The sequence below is a fragment of the Lissotriton vulgaris genome, chromosome 3_1 (assembly GCF_964263255.1).
Source record: "Lissotriton vulgaris chromosome 3_1, aLisVul1.2, whole genome shotgun sequence".
In the NCBI taxonomy this organism is placed as follows: Eukaryota; Metazoa; Chordata; class Amphibia; order Caudata; family Salamandridae; genus Lissotriton; species Lissotriton vulgaris.
In genome coordinates, this window is record NC_141689.1 from 379,521,583 (window position 1) to 379,528,002 (window position 6,420).

Below are 6,420 nucleotides of genomic sequence, written 5' to 3' on the forward strand. Positions count from 1 at the left end.
CAGGATGCCGCCCCAGCCCTGGTCCCGTCCCAGGGCCTGCCGTGTGGCAGGCTGCCCTGCATGGGGTCCGGCGGGCCCAGGGAGCCTCCCCCTGTTGGGCTGAGTCCAGGGGCCCTGGGGAGGGTGGCCTCCCCACCCCAGGCTCTGTCCTCTGTCCAGCTGGATGGCAGAGTGCCCGAACGAGGTCCTGCAGGCTGGGGGAGGCTTCCCCAGTGCCTCTGTGCCTGGGAGCCCTGGCTAGGTCCAGAGGCCCCGCCGGGCCTCGTGTCGGGTGCTCTGGTTCTGGGCCCTGTCCCCCAGCCTTCCACACTGCAAAAGGCCCACGACAGGGTTCAGTTGTGCCCGGGGCCTCCCCTTGCTTTGCTGGGTTCAGGAAATCCGCCCGGGGCCCCTGAGGGGCCGGGGAGTGAGGCCTCCCCACCCTGGACTCCGTCCTTGTTCCTGGTGCGTGGCAGGGTGCCCGGGCTGGGGTCCAGAGAGCCCGGGGAGGCGTCCACTGTGCCTCCGGGCTTGGGAGAACCGGCTGGGTCCGGAGGCCCTGTCGGGCCCCAGGTCGGATTCTGGGCCCCATCCTCCAGCCTGCTGCTCCACCATGGGCTCAGGACAGGGGTCTGTTGGTCCCGTGTCAGGCCTCCCCTGCTTGTCAAGGTGTCTGCAGGCCCCAGGTCGAGGGCCCTTTGGGTCCCCCCTCACTGCCTCCATGCCTGGGCCCAACTGGGGCCCTGGGCCTCCGGTCCCCCATGCCCCGGCGCCTGCTCAATCTTTCCTTGGGACACAGAGTGACCAGATGGCTTCCCTTTCGTGCCCGGCCATCTGGTTGCATCTTTCCCCTTGGCCATCTGGTAGCACCGATCCCCTCGGCCATCTGGTCGCACCCAATGCTTTCCTATAGGGTGATCAGATGGCCGAGCTTCCCTGTAAGTCCCGATAAGGGACCATTTGCCTCCCCGATCCCAGCGAGGGCTCCAGGAGGTCGTGTAGTTTCACGCCTTGAGTCCCCTGTCACCTCGTGTGCACGGATTACAAGAAAGGGGGGTAATGTTCCTCCAGATTACTACGGAGAGGGTCAGTCAGACCTCCATGAGGCCTGGTGTTTCTGAAACAGGGGAAGGTAGAACCCGGGCCCGCCTGCTGGGGCCCCAGGGGCCTGGGTACGCACCTGCCTCTCAGCCCCTTCCCGATGGTCATTTTTTTCGAGTTTGCTCAGGCAGACCTCCATGAGGTCCAGCGATGCTGTGATGGGGAAAGGCAGCACCTGGGCCCGCCTGCCGGGGCCTAGGTAAGCACCTGCCTCTCAGCCCCTGCCCAATGGTCTTTTTTCTCTGAGTTTGCTCAGGCAGACCTCCGTGAGGTCCCTCAATGCTGAGACGGGGAAGGCAGTACCGGGGCACACCTGCCAGGGCCCCCAGGGGCCCGGGTACACTCCTGCCTCTCAGCCCCTTCCCGATGGCCCTTTTTCTTCGAGTTTGCTCAGGCAGATCTCCGTGAGGTCAGACAACGCTGAGACGGGGAAGGCAGCACCCGGGCCCACCCGCCGGGCCCCCAGGAGCCTGGGTACGCACCTGCCTCTCGGCCCCTTCCCGATGGTCCTTTTTCTCTGATTTTGCACAGGCAGACTGGCGATGCTGAGACGGGGGAAGGCAGCAGCCGGGCCTGCCCACCGGTGCCCCCAGGGGCCCAGATGTGCACCTGCCCCTCAGCCCCTTCCCGATAGTCCTTTTTCTCTGAGTTTGCTCAGGCAGCTCTCAGTGAGGTCCGACAATGCTGAGACGGGGAAGACAGCACCCGGGCCTTCCCAGCGGGGCCCCCAGGGGCCCAGGTATGCACCTGTATCTCAGCCCCTTCCTGATGGTCTTTTTTCTCCAAGTTTGCTCAGGGAGACCTCCGTGAGGTCTGGCAATGCTGAGACAGGGGAAGGCAGCACCCGGGCCTACCCACCATGGCCCCCAGGGGCCCGGGTACACACCTCCCTCTCAGCCCCTTCCTGATGTACCTTTTTTCCGAGTTTGCTCAGGCAGACCTCCATGAGGTCCGGAGATGCTGTGACGGCGGAAAGGCAGCACCCGGGCCCGCCTGCCGGGTGCCTGGTATGCACCTGCCTCTCAGCCCCTTCCCGATGGTCCTTTTTCTCTGAGTTTGCTTATACAGACCTCCGTGAGGGCTGGCGATGCAGAGACGGTGGAAGGCAGTACACAGGCCCTCCTGTTGGGCCCCCAGGGTCCCAGGTAGGCCCCTGCCTCTCAGCCCCTTCCCGATGGTCCTTTTTCTCCAGGTTTGCTCAGGCAGACCTCCATGAGGTCTGGCAATGCTGAGACAGGGGAACGCAGCACCCGGGCCCACACGCCGGGGCCCCCCATGTCCCAGGTATGCACCTGCCTCTCATCCCCTTCCCGATGGTCCTTTTTCTTTGAGTTTTTTCAGCAGACCTCCGTGAGGTCCGGCAATGCTGAGATGAGGTAAGGCAGCACCCGGGCCCTCCCCCTGGGTACCCCAGGGCCCTGGGTTTGCACCTGTCTCTTGGGCCCTTCCCATTTGTCCTTTGTGTCTGAGTCTGCTTACCCCCACAGCAGGCCGCAGGAGATGCTAAGCCAGCATACCCCCCTGGGCATGGTGGCCTGCGTAGGAGGGTATGCCCAGCTGTACTCTGATTGAGCTATATTCTGAACGATTGGGCACTCTCGGTCCGTTTAGGGATGGGCTGCTTGGCCAGCCTTGGCTGTTGTTTCGAGTAAAGAGCTTCCACCCTGCATGGACCATCTGACTCGAGGGCCTGCCGCCTGACGGGAGGCCATTTACCCAGCCGAGCGAGGGCAGAGTGGCCTCGGCAGCTCGTGCCCCCCAGTGGTCTGACCCGAGCGGAAGGGGTCAGTTTGCGCAAGGCCCTTGGATGCTGCTGCCCAGCAGGTCTGTAGGCCCTGCGCGCCACACCGTAACCCTTCTCTGTGCAGCACATTTTCACAGTAGCTCGGAATGACCGTTCCGAGGTGTGCCGCCACCACCATGCTCCGACACTCCTGCGTCTCAATCAGGATGCACCTCGGCCTGCCTCTCCCTCCCGGGGGAGATGGCTGTGATGCCGGTGCCAATGCGACCACACCTCTTCACACTGCTCCAGTGAGCCCTTCCGCCCAGGTGGGTGGGCTCCTTCCCCTGGCAGGATCCTGAGAGAAGGAGGGGCGCGCAAAGGTCGCTGGTCAGGGAGATACGCATGCGGCCCCCACCCTGTCAGCAGGTGCGGCTAACTGGTTGATCCCGCCAATAACATATGCTTGTCTCAAAGATTAAGCCATGCATGTGTAACTACACACGGCCGGTACAGTGAAACTGCGAATGGCTCATTAAATTAGTTATGGTTCCTTTGATCGCTCCACCTGTAACTGTGGTAATTCTAGAGCTAATACATGACCTCCGGGATGCGTGCATTTATCAGACCAAGACCAATTTGTGCTTGCCTGGCCGATTTGGCGTACCTAGATAACCTCGGGCCGATAGACCTTCCCCGTGACCGTGACAATACATTTGGATGACTGCCCTATCAACTTTCAATGGAACTTTCAGTGCCTACCATGGTGACCATGGGTAACGGGGAATCAGAGTTCGATTCCGAAGAGGGATCCTGAGAATCGGCTACCACATCCGAGGAAGGCTGCAGGCGTGCATATTACCCACTCCTGACTCGGGGAGGTAGTGACAAAAAATAACAATACAGGAGTCTTTAGAGGCCCTGTAATTGGAATGAGTACACTTTAAATCATTTAAGGGGGATCCATTGGAGCGCAAGTCTGGTGCCAGCAGCTGTGGTACTTCCAGCTCCAATATCGTATATTAAAGTTGCTGCAGTTAAAAAGTTTGTACCTGGCTCTTGGGATCGAGCTACCGGTCTGCCGCAAGGCAAAATACCGCCTGTCCCAGCCCCTGCCTCTCGGCGCCCCCTTGATGCTCTTGTCCAGTATCCTGGGGGTCGGAAGCGATAACTTTGAAAAAATGAGAGTGTTCAAAGCAGGCCGATTGCCTGAATACTTCAGCTAGGAATAATGGAATGGGACTCCGGTTCTATGTTGTTGGTTTTCAGAACTGTGGCCATGATTAAGAGGGATGGCCGAGAGCATTCGTATTGTGCCACTGGAGGTGAAATTCTTGGACCGGCGCAAGATGAACCAAAGGAAAAGCATCTGCCAAGAATGTTTTCATTAATCAAGAACAATCAGATACCATCGTAGTTCCGACCATAAACGATGCTGACTAGCGATCCGGCGGCGTTGTTCCCATGACCCGCCGAGCAGCTTCCGGGAAACCAAAGTCTTTGGGTTCCGGGAGGAGTATGGTTGAAAAACTGAAACTTAAAGGAATTGATGGAAGGGCACCACCAGGAGTGGAGCCTGCGGCTTATTCTGACTCAACACAGGAAACCTCACCTGGCCTGGACACGGAAAGGATTGACAGATTGATAGCTCTTTCTCGATTCTGTGAGTGGTGGTGCATGGGCTAACTTATTATGCGACCCCAGCGGTCGCCGTCCAACTTGTTAGAGAGACAAGTGGTGTTCAGCCACAAGAGGTCGAGTAATAACAGGCCTGTGATGCTTTTAGATGTCCGGGGCTGCACGTGCGCTACACTGAACGGATCAGCGTGTGTCTACCCTTTGCTGACAGGTGTGGGTAACCCGCTGAACCCCTTTCGTGATAGGGATTGGGGATTGCAATTATTTCCCATAATCAAGGAATTCCCAGTGAGTGCGGGTCATAAGCTCACGTTGATTAGGTCCCTGCCCTTTGTATACACCGCCCGTCGATATTACCGATTGGATGATTTAGTGAGGTCCTCGATCGGCCCCGCCGGGGTCGGCAATGGCCCTGGTGGAGTGCTGAGAAGACGGTCAAACTTTACTATCTAGAGGAAGTAAAAGTCATAACAAGGTTTCCATAGGTGAACCTGCGGTAGGATCATTAACGGCGGAGCAGCCCGAGCGACTGATGGTGCCAGCCCAAAGCCCTCAGCCACCTCCTGCAAACATGTACCCTAGGCATAGGGCCCGGCCCTGCCCTGGCGCGACCCGGCTGGCAGAGCAGTCCATGCCGTATGGGGCGCCTGGGTGAGGACTGGGACTTCGGCAGGCCTCTTCCCCTGGGGAGGGCCCAACTGATGTGTGAGGGACTCGGGCATGGGGGGCGGTCCGAGACAGAACCCAAGTTCACCTGGAACCAACCGAATGGCAGTGAATCCCAGGGCTGGTATCAACCCTCCCTCAAAAGACCCAGGTGTCGTCTGGGACCTCCCGCGCCCAAGTCCCGGCCCAACTGGTGTCCAGGCAACTGAGGAGCGGCCCTTCTTGTGCGGCAGGGCGGCCTGGAAGAGAAGGGGCCAAGGGCCTGTGACGGGACACCAGCTCCTCTCGGTTGGGGGCGTGTGGGATGGGGAGCCACCTGGCTCTTCCCTTCTGGTGCCTCGAACCTGGGTAAAGGGTGGGTGGGCTGATTGCCAACAGCGATGGATGGCTGATGTGCAGGTGGACTGACCCTCCCTCGTTGCAAGGTACCCGGTTTGACCTAGTCCTGAACAGTAAGGCAGAGGGGTTTGAAGACTTGTGCGGTCGGTTACCCCAGGTCAGATCGGTGGCTGCGGGGCTGCCTGCTGCCATCACACTGGGAGCCACCGCCTTGCCCATGGGTGGGTGGGGGAAGACTCCCAGGCCGAGTCCCTGCCAATGTTTTTTTCTCCCAACGGTGAAGACTGACTCCCAGAGAGGTAGCCGTGAACGGGACGACCGGGCCGTCTCGCCGCGTGCGGGCGGCAGACGGAGGGCATCGCCTTCCTCCTGCCTCTCCTGCGCCCGCAGGTGGGTGACATTTTTGAAAAGTTACCTGTGACTCTGGTGGTGGCTCACCGGGTTCGCGCGCAATGAAGAACGCAGCTAGTTTCGAGAATTAGTGTGAATTGCAGGACACATTGATCATCGACTCTTCGAATGTACCTTGCGGACCTGAACTTCACAGGGTTAGCTCCGCTTCCCCTATGGCAGGGTCCCTCGCCGGGTCCTGCCACAGAGGTATGCCGCCAGCACGCCTGGCCCCCTAGAAAGGGGTCTGGCAACGTGTCTGCCCCGGGACCGTCCCAGGGTACCTGGCTGTGTGCCGGAAGTGACTGTCTGTGGTGTCCCACTGGCTGCCCATGCACATGCTCCTCGGGCACCCACCTCCACAGGCCGGCTCCTCGGGGAGGGTAAAACCCCTCCAGATCTGATCCAGGGAAAGAGGGCACACGCTACTGGGACACAATGCGCCTGCTCCGTCAGGGGCCTGGCCTTCCCCGGCAACCCCCTTTGACGCTCCTGCATCATTCTTCTGATACGACCTCAGATCAGACGTGGCGACCTGCTGAATATAAGCATATTACTAAGCGGAGGAAAAGAAACTATCCAGG

General features: G+C 59.8%; 2 pseudogenes; both read left to right on the top strand.

The window, feature by feature from the left end:
- Positions 1-3,239: 3,239 nt before the first annotated feature.
- On the top strand, positions 3,240-4,949 carry LOC147726485 (18S ribosomal RNA; annotated as a pseudogene).
- Positions 4,950-5,865: 916 nt separating this feature from the next.
- Positions 5,866-6,024, top strand: LOC147726486 (5.8S ribosomal RNA; annotated as a pseudogene).
- The last annotated feature ends 396 nt before the right edge of the window (positions 6,025-6,420 follow it).